This window comes from Carcharodon carcharias, chromosome 10 (genome assembly GCF_017639515.1).
Source record: "Carcharodon carcharias isolate sCarCar2 chromosome 10, sCarCar2.pri, whole genome shotgun sequence".
In the NCBI taxonomy this organism is placed as follows: domain Eukaryota; kingdom Metazoa; phylum Chordata; class Chondrichthyes; order Lamniformes; family Lamnidae; genus Carcharodon; species Carcharodon carcharias.
In genome coordinates, this window is record NC_054476.1 from 82,803,166 (window position 1) to 82,824,181 (window position 21,016).

Sequence of the window (21,016 nt, forward strand, 5' to 3'; positions counted from 1 at the left end):
GCTTGATTGCACAGAGGCCCATAATTAAACAGCGGATGCAATGATCGGTGCTGTATTCCTGTATGAATTTCTCTAACTAAAGATGTAGCTGATTCATCATTCAGATCATTCCCTATAAGAAAAACAAGGGTGTTGAAACTCCCACCCGTCCAAGTCAGAGTTTGTATCTCCAGGTTCTTTACTTCATACAGACACAGGCACTCAGCCCTTTACAAATGGAACACCATGCACTCTGCCTGGATGTACCAGTGTCTGATTACACTACATATCACACAACTAGTCACCATGATCAGGGCAAGGTATGGGTCTCGAGTTTCTTTTCAACTGGGCTAGTGCAGTTGCCCTGATATGGGTGTAACCAGCACAAAGGATCGCAAAATTTTAAGCCCAAATTGTGCTCAGCGCAACTCGAATTTCAGTGATCTCTTGCACTAGTTTTTAAAACAGCATTGAGCTGGAAGAAGGCCCTCATGGCTGCCATTGACAGGTAAATGAAAAAAAAATGTTGAAAACATCCTTCTTCTGCCATAACCTACAGAAGTGGCAGTGGTCACATGGTTTCTCAGGAGTCATGGTTGCGATCACCTCCACCCCCCACACACCCGATTCCCTAACCTGATCTGATCGTCCTTCCCAGGATTTACCTGAGAGTTACTGCTAGCAAGGCCGGTTGCATTCACTTGGGTGAGCTGTGTTTGATTCTTCAGCTCGGAAGGTGAAACTTCAGAACTACATGCTCTAGACATGCATGAGAACTTACAATCAACAGACAATATACACAAGATGGCATTGATCGACTGTGAGCTACACAAGGTCAACATCAACATTGCTGCTCTCCAAGAGACTGGATTGGCTAACATGGGATCAATACATGAGGCCAATTATACTTTCTGAAAGCATGACAAATAGGCAGATGATCACCGTGAATGTGAATTTGGTTGACAATTTATTGTCAACAACAAATTGATACACATAATTGAGATGCCTGCTGCAACTTCTGAATGTCTCATATCTCTTCATCTACCATTAGATGGTGGATTTGTAACCATCACCTGTGCTTAGGCACCAATCCTGTACGCCAATGCTAAAGGTGGTGATCACTTCTACAAGAGTCCAGACAATATTCTGGAGTATCTGCCACATAGAGAAAAGTTATTTCTCCTTGTGGAATTTAGCACAAGAGCTGGATCAGACAGAGTCTCATGGCAAACAAGTCTTGATCAACATGGTTTTGGCAAGGTGGCTGAAAATGGACAGCAGCTACTAGAACTAAGTGCACAGCCTGGACTTTATGTTACTAACACCTTCTTCCAGGGCAGACATTGGTAATGGGTGTAATGGCACCATCTGAGATCTGGTCACTGGCACCTATTTGACTGGATAATCACCCAAAGAGACAATCTGTTCGGTGTTCTTCACACCAGCGCCTATCACAGTGCAGACTGCCATACTGATCACTGGCTTGTCTGTAGCAGGGTGAATATGCAACCACAGAAAATCCACAAGGCCAAACACAATGGCAATCCGTTCATCAATGTTCCATGCATGAAGGATGACGAAAAGTGCCAGAAGTTTTCAGGAGCCCTCGGGCAGTCCCTTGCTCCTGAAGACTCACCAGGTAATTTTGATGAAGCATGGAAGTCTCTGCAGTCAAGAAGCTGTGGCAACACTTTTGGCAAAGGAAGAATAGGAACAAAGATAGGTTTGACACCCACCTTGCAGAAATGACTCCTGTCATTGCAGCAAAGAGCACAGCTCATCTGGCTTACAACCTGTCTCCTAACCTTAAAGCACATAACAATCTCATGTTATTCAATGTAGTTGTGCAGAAGATGGCAAGGTACTGTGCCCACAAGTATTGGATCAATCTATGCAAATAATTACAAACTGCTAGTGATAATGATAACCTTTGTGCTATGTATGATGGTATCAAAAGAGCACTTGACTCCACTCTCATCAATTTTGCTCCTTTGAAATCCACAGATGGGGAAGTACTCAGTGACAGGAACAAGAAAATGGCTGGCTGGGTAGAGCACTATACTGATGTGAGACCGATATTTCTCTGCCTGTGTTTGATGATCTTCTGCAGCTGCCTGACATGTATGAACTCAATGCTAAACCCTCATTACTTGAGCTTGTAAAGGCCATTGATTCCCTAGCAACAAGGAAAGCACCTGGAAAAGATGGACTAGCAGCTGAACTACTCAAGTATGGAAAGCCCTGCCTGCTGCCATACATCGAGAACCTCATCCTCCTCTTCTGATGGAGAGAAGACTCAGCCCCACAGCATATGTGTGATGCAAATAGCATCATGTGATACAAGAACAAAGGAGGTCGAGGGGATTGCAACAACTAATCTGGGCTTCTGATGCCTCAGCATCACTGGGAAGGCCTTTGTCAGAGTCAGTCTTATGAGGGTCCATCAGAAAACAGAATATACCTGGAGGCACAATGTGGCTTCAGACCAGGCAGATCCACAGTAAACATAATCTCCGTTTTTCAGCTTTCAGAGAAGTGCAGAGAGCAGCAAACAGTACTTTACTTTGGGCTTGTGAATCGCACAAAAGCTTTTGACAACATAAGCAGGACAGGACTCTACCGGTGTCACGAAAGCATAATAATTCTCATAATATTATTGTGCTTTATTGTAAAAGTAGGTTAATGTTGGGGTTTGGATAGTTTCTGTGCGTGTGTGGGGGGGTGGGGGGTGGGGGGGGTGCTGGTGGTGGATTCAACTGAACTGGAGACAGCAGGCCTGGAGGCTTTCACTCATCAAAAGAAGCTAGGTTTGAAATGCTAAATACGTAAACATGGCGAAGTTTTAGAATGTAAGGTGAGAAGAATTTGCATTTTTAGATAAATCCGGGTAGTTTGAATTTCAAAGAGATGGTAGGATGATCATCTAGCCAGAGAAGCTAGACCAAGCAGTGTGTTTATTTTTTCCAAAGGTTACTGATAATAGTAGCACCATGAAAAGATTTATATTATGAGAAAGGTAAAGTTCCAAAGACATGGGAACAATGGAAATTACATTAAAAGGGAGAAATGTGTATAAAGGAGAATGAGGCTATGTGTTAGGGAAGACATTGTAGGATCTAACACAAGTGTGAGAAGCCTCCATTATCTGTATATAACTGTCAACAGAAACCAATGCTGGGAAAAGCCATTTTAAATTCTACTGTCTGGGTCTTGTGTTGACTTGACTGGATCTGTTTAAATCTATTTTTTTTAACTGTTGCCTTAACAGGGGTGTAACTGGATGCCAGATTAACTAGGGGTTTTAGGAGTTATTATAGTAGTAATTTGCAGACCTATGTATGTGCTTGAAATATTTTCTTCTGTTAACAAATGTTTAATTTAGTTTTCTAAAAATTCTCTAAAGTCTTGGTGGACCTATTATTTCTGAATTCAGGGCATGCATCTCAAAATAAATACAAATTGTAAAACCGTTGTGACTGTGTGATAAGAGTTTTCCTCATGGATTTGATCCACCTGGCACATGTCATCCGCCGCATCATAACAAACTGGGGGCTCATCCGGTATATTTGAAATTCCTTGATTGGTTTGGAGTTGCTGAATCTTAAGGTTACAAATACGAGAAGCACTTTGAATTCTGGAGTTGGTGTGAGGGAGATTTAAAATAGTGGGACTGCAAAAATGGCTGTATCCATAGCTAAAACTTTTTTGAGAGTAGAAGATATAACTCTGATTGGGTTACAAAATGTATCTAAGGGCAAGTTAACAGAGTTGGCGGATAAATTGCAGTTGAGATTACCTGTAGGGGCAAAGAAAGCAAACATAATTGAAGTGATAGCACAGCATTTAACATTGGAAATGATACCTGCCACGAGTGAGTCACAGCTGGAGGTAGTGAGACTTCAGTTAGAAATGAAGAGGCTTGAATTTGAACAAGCAAAGAAACTGAGAAAACTTGAATTGGAGGCAAATGAAAATGAAAAAGAATTGGAAATGAGAAAACGGAAACTAGAGGCAACAGAAAAAGAAAGGGAAAAAGAGAGATTATTTCAAAAAGAAACAGAAAGGTGATCTCCAGAGGGAAAAGTTAGCAATGGAAGAGAGAACTGACATTTTTTTTATCCATTCACTGTGATGTGGGTGTCGCTGGCTAGGCCAGTATTTATTGTATATAGACGTAGATGAGGAGAAATTTTTTCTCTCAGAGGGTCATGAGTCTCTGGAACTCTTTTCCCCAGAAAGCAGTAGATGCAGGGTCAATGAATATTTTTAAGGCAGAGTTAGATAAATTGTTGATTAACAAGGGAGTCAAAGGATATGGGGAGTGGGTGGGAATGTGGAGTTGAGGCCATGATCTTATTGAGTGGTGGAGCAGGCTCGAGGGGCTGAGTGGCCTACTCCTGCTCCTAATTTGTATGTTTGTGTGTTAGTTATGGGACAGGGTGTTGCGTTTTTAACCTGTGATCAGACTCAACAACGCACCACTGGAAGCAGTCAGCAACCTCTGCCAGGTTGGATCCACAGTGATAGGCAACCTGTTTCTTGATGAAGAACTCCACACATGCCTCAGAAAGGCAGCAGCCAACTTTAGCCAACTAACACACTGGGCATGGAAAAATGCCAAACTGATCCGCAGGACCAAGATGCTTATCTACAAGGCCTGTATCCCCAACACATTGTTGTATGGCAGCAAAGCCTGGGCAACTTACACCGACCAAGAAAAAAGGTTCAGCAACTTCCATCTCCGATGTCTACGATGCATCCTTGGCATCACATTGAAACACAAGGTCACCAATGAAACAATCCTTTCTAAGGCAAGCATGCCAAGAATGCTAGAGCTAATCCAGCAAGAGACTTTGCTGGCAGAGGGTGGGAAATAGCCGCACCCCAAGGACAGGACACACGTGGAGGTAGTCCATTATCTCTAGCAGATGGAAACATGCCAATCACTTGGCCTGCGTGTAGAGGAGAGAGCAGTGCAGGAATCTCATGCCAAGCATGGAAAGAAACTCTGAATCAATTTCCCCTCATCCTTGGGTCTCTCGATGTGGGCAGAGAAGAAGCAGAGGGCTGAGACTGTGTGTGCTGATGGATGCCAACTAATTTCTACATCAAGACACAACGTACAGAAAGGTGCTTGAGATGTGATTTCAGGATGAACTTCTGGAACAACAGGATGAGACATCAGAAGCAATTATAGATGGATTGTAACTTTATCATTATTGAGAATAATTTGGATGAATTGTAACTCTTATTATTGAGCTTAATTTGGATGGGTTATCATTGTATTAATGCTGAGAATCATGTGGATGGATTGTCACTTGATTATTCCTTTTCATAGTTTGTGCTTGTTTGATTGAGGGATATACAGGGCCTGAACTTCTGCAGAGTGCCAATCATGGTCAGGTTGTCACTCCGCTCCTACTTTCATACTTTCAAATTTTCTGACCCTGTCTTGCCTGACATTCTGACTCCGGCCTGGTGAGAACTGGGTAGGGCAGTGCATTTCAGAGCCTTCTGTTGAGGGCTTCAGAGTTGGATGCATGGAGGCCACGTCCCCTTTTGTAAAGCACTGGCTACCATGAATCAGGTAAGTTTAAAGATCCAGCCACTTTCAAGCCAGGGAAAAGGTAGGTTTGTCAGGTAAGTGGTTAGAATTTGGGAGGGGGGTGTGGTCAGGCAGTCGGGAAGGTGGGGGCTCAGGCAGCTTTGGAGGGTCTTACACAGTCGGGGAGGTCAGGCAACTGTGGGGAGTCGGACAGTCAGGCAGAGGAATCAGACAGTTGCGGAGGTGGGTGGTTAGACAGTCTGAGGGGGTTGGACAGTAGCTGGGGGCTTGGACAGCTGGGGAAGGAGGACGGACAGTTGGTGAGGGGGGCCGGACAGTTGGGGGTCTTGGACAATTGGGAAGGGAGGTCGGACAGTTGGAGAGGGGGTTTGGATGGTCGGGAGTGGGGTTGGACACACAAGGTTGGGGGAGGGGTTGCGGGTCTGACAGTCACAGGGGCCTTGGACAGTTGGGGCAGGGTTTGGATGGTCGGGGAGGAGGGGTCGGACAGTTGATGAGGGTGCTGGTAGTCGGGGGTGTTTCAGACAGTCAGGGTGGTCAGGCAGTCGGGTGAGTGGTCAGGCAGTCGGGTGGGTGGTCAGGCAGTCGGATGGGTACTGGCAGTCGGGGGGGTTCGGACAGTCAGGGTGGTCAGGCAGTCGGGGGGATGGTTGAGCTGTTGGGGGAGTGGATGGGCAGTCGGGGGGTGGCAGTCGGGGGGGGTGGTTGGGCAGTCGGGGGGTGGCAGTCGGGGGTGGTTGGGAAGTCGGGGGGTGGCAGTCGGGGGTGGTTGGGCAGTCGGGGGGGTGGCAGTCGGGGGGGGTGGTTAGGCAGTCGGGGGGTGGCAGTCGGGGGGTGGTTGGGCAGTCGGGGGGGTGGCACTCAGGGGGGGTAGTTGGGCAGTTGGGGGGTGGCACTCGGGGGGGGTAGTTGGGCAGTCGGGTGGGATCAGACAGTTAGGGTGGTCAGGCAGTCGGGTGGGTGCTGGCAGTCGGGGCAGGTAAGGCCTGGCTTTCAGCAGGGTGGGGAGGATGGGGCAGGTTAGGTCAGTGCTAGTGGGGGTGGTTGAGGGTTAGGGAGAGCCCTATGGCGGGGGGGGTATCAGGGTGTTTGGTTGGGGATAGTCAGAGGGTAGGGATGATAGTGGGAGGGTGGTGGGGGGTATCTGATGGGGGTTGAGTTGAATGTCCTGGGGATTTGGGGATGGGGGAGTTCCATGGGGATGTGGGGGATTGCCGTGGGGGGGTCAGTGTGGACCTATATAATAGTTAACCAGAAGCTAGAAGTGGTTTTAATTCTTCTAACTTTTCCTAGGTAACTATTGCTGTAATGCAGTTGGAACTATCGAAGTTTGCAATTTAAATCATATTTTTGGATGGTTCCCAGTGTCGGGCAATTGCCGATCAGAAGTTTGAATTTCCTGGGCAATTGCCATGCACTCCTTACCTGGGAACTTGTGGGGAGGTGATTCCCCAGCGCATCTTTAGAGTATTCCCCCAACCCAGCCCAGATACACTGCCCTGGAGCTTGAAAGTTATGACCTCATATTTTCTTTAAAAGGCTGATCAGTAAAAGGCAGGTGCTTTGAGGGTTTGTAGTGTACTTTGTTACTGACCATTCAGTAATGAATTATTAACACTGATTTCATGTCAGGGGATGATTGCTAGATGAAGGCAATGGACTTATTATTATGAGGGCTTTGATAGTATCAGGAGGTTGTTCTTGGACAGCATAAGACTGGAGCCTGACCCTGTCTTCACCCAATATTCATACAAAACCTCTTGCAGCAGGAATCACTGGAAAATGATCCAGAGTGGGAATGTTGGCTTGATTCCCTCTCCCCAATCCATGAGTGTTAAGACCAACTGTAATCTTCCTAATTCTTTCCCATGTTTAGATAAGCTAGGTTTATCGACTTGGTTCTTTTTAGCAAACTGACCTCTGGGTTCCAGGCCTACCTCAGGACTTCAATCTAGACTGACACTCCAGTGCAGTACTGAGGAAATGCTGGACTGCCAGAGGTGTCACTTCTCAGCTGAGATGTTAAACTGCTTGTTGCAGTGATTCAGATGCATGGTCTAGATCCATTGACACTATCCGAAGCAGAGCAGGGGGGTTTCTCCCCTATCCTGATCAACATTCCTCCCTCAGCACCAGAACTGTTTCTTCATGCATTGAAATTGATGCGATAACGAATATGGTGGAATGCGCAGGGCTATGGGCAGAAGGTGAGGAATGGTATTAGGTGCCTTCTGCGCTCAAACAATTCTGTGATTCATTTTTTAAAAGCAAATACTGAGTGAGAATTTGAAGATATTTTGACCTAATTCAGCGTTATATATCATTATATTTAATTCTCAAAGTTAGATGTTCCTGATGTGTGTGTCTCAGTTATTCATGATACATTTGCTGAGAATGTTAATTCTGCAGAGCTGACACCAATTGATGACTTGGAGACAGCACTGATTTATACCTTGTGGAGATATGAGATGACTATATTGCCACCTGGAAGAAGAACAAAAACAGTTGCAGCAATTAAAAGTGGAGAGAATTGAAGTTCTCCAGATGTTGCTTCACCATGTTTCTTTCTTATGTACTACTCAGTTGCTTCCAATTTTCCTCCCCTCTCCTCCCCCAATTACTTGTTTTGCTGCATCAAAGATAGTATTCTTCTAACTGTCACCACTCACTGGGGATAGTGGGCCGTAATATCAAGTCCTGCTGCTCCCCGAGCTGCTGCAAATGTGAAAAGTTTGATCAACCCACCTAATTGTTTAATTTAGGTTAACAGAATACGAGCACCAGGTTTGTAAACTTAATAAGTAAATAACTGTTTATTGAACAAATTGTCTTTAACCAGTGGCAAAAGAAAGAAATAGGAACTGCTAATTTCCAACTCTATAACCTAAGCTCTACCCCTTCTTAAATCCCTATACACACGCATACAAGACACACAAAAACATGGATTTTAAGGGTGGGATAAAACAGTTCAATAGCAATAATCCTGGAGTACAAGATTCGATGGGTTGATTTTGATCCATGTCTTCCAAGTTCCTTTCAGTTCTTTGCTGATGACACGAGGTGGTCTTCCAGCACTTTCGGTATTTAGTTCATTGGTTGAACACTTGCCTTTCAATGTCTCTAACAGTGATTTTCCCCTTTCCCTCTTGACAGGGGTTTTCAGAGAGTGAGCAGGTTATGGAGATATGAGAGAGAAAGGCCAGCTAGCTATTATTATTGAATTACTGGAATTTTACATGCACAGGAGAAAGAGGCTTTTGGTCTTTCTCCTTTCAGGCTAGGAGCTGTTCTTCTGCACTGCCCTCACACAAAGCCTGGTCACCTGGTCAGGAGCCAATTAAAATGTTGTTGCCAGGCAGTTCGCCATTACACCGGATTCCTCCTAGACATTATCCTGTCTTTCATGGCACACTCTATTCCAGGACAGCAACATTGTACATATCCCTCGCACTGTTCCAGTAGACATGTCTTTCAAAGTGCAGCCATTGTAATTTTAATCCACGGTCCAACAGAAATATAAAGATATGTTCTTTATATAACTGTCAATGAGATTGAATGGATTGGGGCTCTTTCTCTAGAAAAGATAAGGCTGAGAGGAAACCTGATGGATACTTTTAAAATTATGAGACTGGTTCGATAACGTGGCTGTGGAGAAAATATTTCCATGTGTGGATGAGTCCAGAACGATGAGGCATTAACAAAAAGAGATCAAATAAAGGATTCAGCAGTTTTTTTTTTCACACAGAATGATGAGTGGAACCCACTGCTTTGAGGTATTTAAGGGGAAGCGTGATACATGTACATGGCGGAAGGGCATAGAGGGATGCAGAGATAGATTGGGAAGAGGAAATTAGAGTGGGAGGAGGATTGTGTGTGTAGTGTTCAATGTTGTTAAGTTGTTCTGCGTTTGATTATGTGAGTCTGTTTACTATTTATGCTCACAGTGCTTGATTACTTAAGTCTGGGCGTGATCTCAGATAAAAGTAAACAAACTGTAGAAGTTGTAGGAAGATAGAGCTGGAAGCATGGAGCAGACATTTTAAAGCACTATGAATAAAACCTGTTACACATATAGAAACTAGTCTTATGTTTGCTATAGCTCCAAGATATAGAATATATAACTGTACTGCTGAAAAAAGGGACATCTTGTCAAAGCTTTTCATCTTGCACTCATTCAGACATGTTTGCACAAATAGCAAAACTAAAGGGAACAACGATATTCTTACGAATCTGCCCTGATAAGCGCAAGAGGAAAATCTTCAACAGCCTGTCTCTTTTTTCAACAACACTCAATTCTATACTACCAACCGACTATTTATATATAACAGCGCAGGGTACGATGGATTTTTCCATCGCTCTGATGGATGAGTGCTCAGCAAGGAGACCAATTGTTCACCATCTAGGTTGGTGTCATTTCTTATGTGGTGTTAAACTAAATCTTGATTTGGAGATCCAACTGGAAATATTAAATATGATGTGACTGTTGGAGGGGTGGGTGAAGGTACAGGTTTTGTGGTATGCTCACTTACCCTGTAGGTACCTGACTCAGTTCTTCTCATACATTGAAATTGCTTGACTTCTCCATTTGGACCTGTCAAGTGCTGGTTTCTTTTCCCCTCTATGGTGGGTTCCAGCTTACACGTTGTGAGATAGGCTTTGAGAATGCCTTTGTATCTGAGTTCCTATGCTCAGCTGGCTGTAGAATGCTGCCTTGGTAAGCGGGAATCCTCCATGCGAATGGTATGGCTGACCCAGCAAAGCTAAGCTCTGATGAACATGCCCTAACTACCAGGTATGGAATATAAACACTATCATATGACCAGCTGGATCAAGTGACCTGTTTCTGCTCCAGATTCTGTGTAATTCTCTGGAACTCCATGTGACACGATACCTGAACTATCAGTTACTGGAATTCTCCCAGTATTGTTTTGTAACTGTTTACTAGGCAGTGTGAGGGAGTAGCCAATAGGTGGCGATTTCTTTGATTGAGAGCAATAAAGAAACAAAAAGCAAAGGGAAAAACATTTAAATTAAAAAATAGATTTGAAACTCTGAAAATATACGAAGTATGAAACTTTCAGAAACTTGAAAGAAGAATTGGAGATTAAAAAGGACCTACAGTCAAACAACCGGAGATATGAAATAGAAAATCCAGTTGAGTTAAAAAAAACAAATAAAGGGAAATGTAGGAATTGTTTTAGCTTTCCACAGGCTGGGAGCTTTGTGTAGTACTTGGGGATTGGACCTTCCAGTCCACTGCAGGGAATGGGGTCAATTCCGATCTTCTCAATAGAGGCTGTTGGTTTGACTGAAGTAGTTTGAAATGTCTCTCAACATTAAACACTCACTTTTGTCATCTAATACTGACAGAATAATTCCAGATATTGACTGGATAATCAATCATTCTGATGGGATAAACTCTTATAATGGCAGGAAATTATGTTATAATGGAGAGCACACAAACCTCCAAAAACCTCACCTACCCAGCCCATCAACCACCATCTGCCCTGCATGTAGCAGAGTCTGTGGATCGCAGATGGACAGAGCAACCACCTCCAATCCCATCAAACCAGAGTGGAAGCAAGTCATCTTCAGTCCAGAAGGAGGGGCTAAGAAGAAGAATCACATTTCTATGTGATTATTAGAATTTGGATTTGTTGTAACATGTGGTTTAAGCTCATAGGCTGCACAGTATCTGTACAGTACAGAAGGAGGCTGTTCGGCCCATCGAGTCTGCACCGGCTCTCTGAAAGAACATTCCACCCAGTCCAACTCCCCTGCCTTATCCCTGTAACCTGCACATTCTCTCTTTTCAGGTAGCAATCCAATTCCCTTTTGAATACCTCGATCAAACCTGCCTCTACCACCCATTCAGGACATTTGTTCCAGACTCCAACCACCTCCTGGGTGGAAAAAATTTCCCTCACATCACATTTATTCCTTTTGCACATTGTTTTGAACCTGTGCCCTCTAGTTCATGATGTTCTCTTGAGTGGGAACAGTTTCTCACTATTTACCCTGTCCATACCCCTCAGGATCATGAATATCTCTATCAAGTCTCCCCTCAGCCTTCTTTTCTCCCAGGAAAACAGACCCAACCTCTCCAATCTATCCTCATAGCTACAGTTCTTCATCCTGGGAGTCATCCTTGTTAAACATATATTTTTCACAGGATTAAAATTCTAACTTCCTGGCCAAATGCAAAGCTAAAAGCAATGATATGTTTCAAAAAGTAATTGTCAAAATATCCACAAATATTGCATTTTATTAAGTTGTTGCAAACCAAGTAGCGGCATCAGTAACTCGTTTTGCGCAGACCAAAGTCCTGCAGCGACCACATCATTATTCTCCTCTTTAGACTTTGGAACTGGACTCCCAGCTCCACCCTCACTCTTTGCAAATCCTCTTATCCACCAGTTCTAAGAGTTTTAACCCAACTCTTTAAACAGAAAAAGCCTCATGACTGACAAACATCTGGGCATCCTCCGCAGATGAGCTGCTCAATTTCTGCGAAGTGGGTCCGACAAGTATCACAAAGCAAACTGCATTCTAACATGATAAAACATGCAGAATATTCAGAGCAGCACCATCATGGCAACCAAAGTCTAAAGAGTGAGGTTTTTGAGTAAGCTTTCAAATGAAGGATAGAAAGCAGGAAGCTGGAATGGTCTGAGAGAATTTCAGGGCAATGGGGAAGCAGTTGATGGAAACTTTGCAACCTGATGAGCCAAAAACTCAGCGTTACAGCAATAAGGTGGGCTTCAGCAGGGGCAGATGTAAAAAATGTGGTTTCATGCAAGCACCATACTGAAAGAAAACGGCCTGTTCCACTTATCAATGCCCATCAAAAAGTTAAGAATTTCTCAAAATTCAAATTGAAGCATTTTTGAAAATAATTAATTCAATAAAAATAATTATGAGGAGCATTATATATAAAACTTAGGGCAAAGATTTTTGCTGAGCGGGCAGGCACTCGCCAGACCTGCACAGGCATAAAATAGGGCGTGAAGATGTCAGGGGAGCGCCCCGATGTCATCGCGCACTCGCGCAGTACTTCGGTCGGCGGGTGCACATGGGAGTCGGAGCCACACCTGCTGACAATTACAAGGCCAGTTAAGGCCATTAAAAAGGCAATTAGTTTTATGATGCCAGTGCAATTTCGCACTCATCGCATTGGCAAAACGGGCAGGCGGGCAGCCAACAATTTGCTAAACCTCATCCACGGGCAGGATAAAAAGGGTCAGCAGCATTGCCAATGTGAGTAGTGAGGAGTTTTGGAGATAGTTTGCTGTTTGTTGTTATTGGTACTTGGCATCTCCATCTCTGTTCGGTGCTATATTGTTAGCATTTCCAGGTTTCATTTCAGAGCTTATTGGTGTCCCCAAGGCCTCCAGAGGATTCAGACCATGTGGGGCCTTCAAGGTATAGGGCAGCCTTCCATTGCTCTGGCAATGAGAATTGTGGTCTCCACTGGTGGCACCTCCTCTGAGGAGGGAGAGCAGAAGGGAGAGGAGGCCAGGTTCCCAATGCAGCTTCCAGGGGAGGGATCTGTGGGAGGAAAGGCGCAGACACAAGGGGCACAGGACCAGCAGGTAGTCCAAGGCGGAAGGGGCCGCAGAAGACGCCACTATTCTGCTGCCAGGGTTTACAGGCGGTGATGCAGCTACCTCAATATGTCCAAGGTGCAATGCCGAAGGAGGCTCCGCCTCTCAAGGGAGACCATGACCTCCATTTGTCAGATGATCGGGCCTGGAATCATCTCCGACTGTGTGGATTGACACCCCACGACAGTGGCTCTGAAGGTCACTGTGGCCCTCAAATTCTATGCCTCTGGCTCTTTCCAGGGCTCAGTGGGGGATCTGTGTGGAGTCTCCCAATCAGCTGTCCACAGTTGCATCAAGCTGATGACAGAAGCTCCGTTCAGGTGGGGACTGACCTTTATTCTTTACCATATGAGGAGGTCAGCCAGGCGAGCCAGAGGGTTTGCAATGATTGCTGGGTTCCCCCACATCCAGGGTGCCATCAACTGCACACATATGGCCATCAAGGCACCAGCAGATCAGCCGGCTGCCTTTGTCACCAGGAAGGGATTCCACTCCATGTCATGAAGCTGTTAATGTATATAATATTTTGGAAAATACTTTTCTTTAAAAATAGAGGCTTAGTCTGTGGGTGTGTCTCAATTGGATTAAAGCCAGCTAGTCTGGGTGCTTTGACATGTACTAGTTTTGATATGTAACAGAGGGTTGATTCTGTAAGACAAGCAGCAGAGATAGCTGATGTTTAAAAGTTAGTTCATTGAGCTAACCCTTTTTCCCGTCTCCCTTTCAAATTGGAAAAAGATAAAAAGTGAGAAGGTGAAAGGAAGACAGGTCAGGGAAGAGAAGGAGCAGCTGGAAGTTCCCAGGAAGCTTTTTCTCAGAACAAAAAGGAAGGTGCTGAAGGTAGAGGTGACATTCAAAAATTGAGGTGTTTTTATTGTAATAAAGTGTGGCCCACAAAGTCAGAATGTTGGAAATTGCAGGAAAAATCTGTTAGAAATATTGGGGTACAGAAAAGCTCTGGAAGTAAAAGTACTGTGGGCTCTGAGGTTCAGGCACAAGAGGAACCAATGGTTTGTGTACAGGTGAGACAGGGAGAATAAGTGAAAGATGAAGAAGTGAGAATGTGTTCACAGTTTTCTCAAGGGAATTCTGAGGAGCAGGTTGCAGAAATGTTTAGAGATTTTGTATGTGAAGGGAAAGTCTTTCCATGTATACAGGCTGGAATAGGTAAAGATGTTAAAATTTTAAGAGACACAGGGGCTAGTCAATCCTTAATATTGTGGGATTGTGATATTTGTTGTTCAAAGGGAGTGTTACAGGAGCAGGTAATAATAAGTGGGGTTCATGCAGATGCTAAATCTCTTCCATTGTGTAAGGTAAATTTAAAGAGCAAATGGAAGTGAAGTGAAGTTATAGTTGGAGTGACGGAAAATATTGCCCATTGCAGGGGTTCTTTTCATCCTGGGTAATGATATAGCTGTATCGCAACTGTGAGTGATGCCTATGGTAGTTGAGCAGCTTGTAGAAGTGTTTTCAACAGAAGCGCAACAGAAGGAACATCCTGGATTGTTTCATGATTGTGTTATAATGAGATCAAAGGCCCATCAGGAAGAACAAAATAAATAAGATAAACAGGCAGCCCAAAAGGAAGAGGAAGGTGTCGAAATCCAATTAGCTGGCACTGTATTTGATAACATTGTTCAGGAGGAAGGATTGCAAGACAGTTGAGTTGAAGTGTTTAATTCAAAGCTCAAAGGGTTTAGTGGAGTTACAGAAAAAATATTTGCAATTAAAACAATTATATCAGAAAGCTTATTTAGAAACCAAAGCAAAATGTATTCCAGTGTGTTATTATCTTCGAGGGAATATATTAATGAGAAAGTGGCAGTCAGATCATGTCGCAGCAAATGAAAGCTGAAGGGAGGTGCATCAGATTGTTATCCCACTAAGTTATAGAAGTGAGATTCTGAGGATTGCTCACGAAATTCCAATGGGGGGACCTTTAGGAATTAGGAAAGCACAGGACAAGATACAGAGGTTTTTTTTTGACCAGGTTTGCCGAGGGTTGTAGTCAAATTCTGTAGAGCCTGTTATACATGTCAAATAACAGGAAAACCACAAGCAGTGATTAAGCTGACACATTTAATCCCAATACCAGCATTTGAAGAACCTTTTACCAGGGTCATGATTGATTGTGTAGGGCCCCTCCCTAAGACTAAAAGTGGTAATCAGTACTTATTCACAATAATGGATGTGTCTGCCAGGTTTCCTGAAGCGATATTTTTAAGAAATATTACAACAAAGAAGATTGTGGAAGAGTTAATGAAATTTTTTACAAGATATGGTTTACCTAAAGAAATACAGTCATATCGGGGGTCAATTTTCATGTCACAGCTGTTTAAGGAAGTAATGAACAGTTTGCGGATAAAACAGTTTAAGTCGACAGCTTATCATCCAGAGTCACAAGGAGCTTTGGAAAGATGGCATCGAACTTTAAAAAACTACAGTAAGAGCATACTGTCATGACTATGCACAGGATTGGAATACAGGAATTCCATTTTTGCTTTTTGCTATTAGAGATGCTCCTAATGCATCAACTGGTTTTTAACCCTTTTGAACTAGTTTATGGTCATGAGGTAAGGGGACCACTGAAATTGAATCATGAGAAATTGGTGGGTCAAAATTCAGAAAATATTCTCCTGGATTATGTATAAGATTTCAGGGAAAGATTGAATAGAGCATGTGAGTTGGCTAGGGAACATTTAAAGACATCACAGCAAGTGATGAAAGTGAAAGCAGATAAGAAAGCTAAAGCTCGCAGTGTTGTTTCTGGAGAGAAAGTACTCGTTTTGTTACCAGTACCAGAGGATTCCTTAACTGCAAGATTTAGTGGGCTCTACAGGATTGAATAGAAATTTAGTAAAGTAAGTTATTTAATAAATACTCCAGATAGAAGAAAGAATCAGAGGGTGTGTCATGTAAATATGCTTAAAAATTTGACAGGGAAGAGGAACAAAAAGAGGTCTTAGTGATGGTGAAAGATGAGAAACAGGTAGAAGTTCAAGACTCTGAAAGTGATTTTCCTCTAATCAAATTGGATAATGAGGGGTGCTTGAAAATTTAAATGAAATATTGAGTTACCTTCCAAGCAAGTATCAAAATGATTTGAAAAAGCTATTTCAGTCACACAGACCTACTTGTGGAAATAAGTTGGGAAAGACACATTTAGCTATACATGATGTATGTATAGAAATATCATCTTCAATAAGGCAACAGCCTTAAAGTTTAAATCCGCCAAAGTTATCACTAGTACAAAAATAAATTGATTTCATGCTTCAAAGTGATATCATTGAGTCTAGTTGCAGTAACTGGAATTCACCTATTGTGCTGGTACTGAAACCAGACAGAACACAAAAACTGTGTGTGGACTATTGAAAGGTGAAAACGGTGACAAAAGCGGATTCATAGCCCATACCATGGTTGGAAGATTGCATTGAGAAAGTGGGACAATCAAAATTTATCTCAAAGATTGACTTGCTAAAAGGATATTGGCAGGTACCATTGTCAGAGAGAGCAAAGGAGATACCAGCTTTTGTAACATCAAATGGACAATATCAGTTTAAAATTATGCCATTTGGTATGAAGAATGCACCTGCGACATTTCAAAGACTGACAAACAAAGTAATTGTGAGTCTAAGCAATTGTACGGTTTATGTTGATGACCTAATTGTTCCTGGAGCAGCCTTTCCATGACAGCCACCACTCTCTCAATGGGGGAGGCAGTGCACTCGGCCATGAGCGTCAACACAGTGCTCACGCTCCGCATGGACTCCTCCACAATGGAGACCATGGCATGCAAACACCCATGGATCTCTGCCAGATCCTCCCACACACCCCACTGGACATCCAGCATCTGCCGCCTAATGGACAACTCCAGAGGGTCATCATCTGCTTTTGACTCAGTATCATCCTGGTGCCCAGCACTCCTCCGACTGCCTGTGCCCTGGGCACTCTCTGCCTCTGCCTACACCTCAAGTGAGTGTGAAGTGCCCTCAGCAATGTGCAACAACATTCTAGCCACCAGTCTAATGCCCACTGAGGTGCTGGTATTTGCACCAGTGCCTGGTTCATAGAGCAGGTGTGACGCAGCTGCAAATGAAGCCCAGAGGTCCTCTAGCATCAGGGGTGGCTCGTCGGGGTCCAGCAAGCGCGTGTGTGCTGGTGGATCTAAGAGAGATCAACGACATGTCATTATTTAAGTCACCACCAGGCATCCTGGTGAGACAATGGAGATCTGCACCATGGTGCCATTGTCTTTCAATGATCAATGGGAACTGCAGGTTCGAGGCTCAGATCAATGAAGAGACTACACTCGAAGGGTTGCACAATCTGGAACTCTCACCTCTGTGCACTACACTCTTACCTTTGTCTGGCACCCCAGCCTCTCCATGCCCAGTTGCACAGGGGGTGTGCTGGCTCTCCAGCTTTAGGGTGACCTGCTCAATCCTGGTCAGCAGCAGCAGGTTGGGCAGGCCTCTGACGATATGTGCCCTCTCGGCTTGGTTATGGCTTGTCTTCTCCTGAAAGGACAGAGGAGCATTGATTAGTCCACTCTCTACCCACAGCAACATTGTAGCCTGGCCAATCCCACCTGAGAGACACCTTGTAGGGAACATCCGAGTCGTGGCCCTCGAACTGCAAGGCACTCAGCCCAAGCAGTCAGGGCTCACCCCCTTGGCCAGCTCCCGTGTCATTGCCAGTTGACACTCAGAGTCTAACACCCCTGAGCTCCATGGGGGGATGGCCAGCCCTCAACACTCCTCCACACTGATCCATGCCAACATGGTACTCATCCTTCCTGAGTGTAGCAGATCATTGAACTTCGTCCGGCACAGGGCCATGTGCGCCACACCATGTCATGGCTGCTCACCAGAACTGCCACTTCCTCCCATGCCCTCTGGTGAGGTGCATTGGCTTCCTCCTCCCATCCCTTAGGGCTAGGGTTTCCCTCCTGGCAGCCACCTTCTCCAGGGGGAAGCGGGGCACTTACCTGAAAAGCTGGAGGCTGAGTGCCTGCCTGACCTGCCCTGCAGCCTGGCATCTCCAGACACACTCGACGCCATCATGATAACAAGAGGCGGAAGAGACTTTCTTCCATGGCAGCCTTCAAGGTGCTGCCTGAGCCTTTTTAAAACCGGCCGCTGGGTTGCCATTGGACTCAGTGGCCAACAGGACCCCTGCCCCACTCAACCCTTCCCGGCCAGTGAGGAGCCGCATTTCGTGCTGGGTTGGTTTTAATTAGCCAGCCAAAGCGAAATTGCAGTCGGGGGCTGATTGCGGGTAGCAGCCCATTTCCCGGCCGATCCGGGGTCCATCCACCACACCCAACCGCAAAAACCGAAAATTCTGCCCTTGGTTACACTGCTCTGTGTTTAAACCATTTGGTCACATGTCCTTTTGGGTAACTTGCCAATTTGCCCCTTACATTATTATGAAGCTTTTTTTATATTAAAAGAACTAAATAAATGCAATTTCCCATTTATTACAAAGCAGGACAGTAAAGGTTTATTTAAAAAAAAATAAACTTTATACGCAAAACACACACTCACATACACTCTCACACACTCACACACACAAACACATACACATACACACAAACACATGCTCACACTCACTCATACACACACACAAACTCACACATACACACTCTCACGCACTCACACACACACACAAACTCATACACACACATACAATCACTCACACACACACACACATACTCACTCACATACAGACACACTCACACACACTCTCATGCACTCACACACACACACAAACTCATACACACACACAAACACACTCTCACACTCAAACATACACACACACAAACTCACACTCACAAACACACGCACTCACACAGTCACTCTCACACTCACACACACTTTCAAACTCACACACACACTCTCACACACATTCTCACAATCACACTCACACAAACACACACACTCAAACACACTCACACAAACACACACACACTCTCACAATCACACACACACAATGTCACACTCACACATACACATACACTCTCACACTCAAAAAAACACAAACACTCTCACACACACACTCACTCACATGCACTCTTACACTCACACACACAATCACACACACACACACACTCACGCACAGACACACACTCACTCATGCTCACACACACACACTCACGCACAGACACACACTCACTCATTCTCACACACACACACTCACACACACACTCACGCACAGACACACACTCACTCATTCTCACACACACACACACACACATACAGTCTCACACACACACACACACTCACACAGGCAGACACACTCACACACACACACTTTCTCACACACACATGGACTCTCATACACACACACTCACACAGGCACACACACTCACACACACACTCTCACACTCACACACACACACACTCTCACACTCACACAAACAAACACACACACTCGCAAACACTCACACTCACACATACACACACACTCTCATGCACACTCACTCAAACAAACACACACTCACACTCACACACACACACACTCTCACACTCACACAAACAAACACACACACTCGCAAACACTCACACTCACACATACACACACACTCTCATGCACATTCACTCAAACAAACACACACTCACACTCACACACACACTCTCTCACACTCACACACACAATCACACACTCACATAAACAAACACACACTCTCACATTCACACTCACACAAATACATGCACTCACACACACACTCACACTCACACACACACTCACACAGACACACACACACACATTCTCACACTCACACAAACACACTCACACACACACTCTCACACACACTCACACTCACAAAGATACTCACTCTCACTCACACACACACACTCATTCAGCCACTCAAGCACACACACACATACTCACTCACTCACTCTCACTCATACACACACATACTCACACACACACTCACAAACACACTCACTCATATACACACTCTCTCTCTCTATCTCACACACACTCACTCATACACACACTCACTCAGCCACTCTCACACACACACACTCACTCACACTCACACACTCTCACACATACACACACATACATACACACACTCAAACACACACTCACTCATACATACACTCTCTCACACACACACTCACACACACACACACTCACACACACACACTCACAAACACACACACACACTCTCATGCACACACACAGACAACCTCACACACACACATTCACTCACACACACATACACACTGACACACACACACATGCTCACACACTCTCACACATACACACACTCATACTCACACACACACTCACTCTCACACATACACACACTCATACTCACACACACACTCACACATACACACACATTCACACAGACACACTCTCTCACTCACACACACACAAACATGCACTCTGACACTCACACATACACACACTCACACATACACACACTCACACATACACACTCTCACACTCACACACACAAACACACACTCACACAAACACACTCATACTCACACACACACACTCATACTCACACACACAATCTCACACTCACACACACACTCTCACACTCATACACACACTCACGCACACACAGTCTCACACACACACGCTCTCACACAGGCAGACACATTCACATACACACACACTTTCTCACACACACATGGACTCTTGTACACACACACTCACACAGGCACACACACTCACACACACACTCTCACACATACTCTCACAATCACACACACACACTCACACAAACACACACACTCACACACACATACTCACAAACACTCACACATACACACACACTCTCATGCACACTCACTCAAACAAACACACACTCACACTCACACACACACTCTCTCTCACTCAC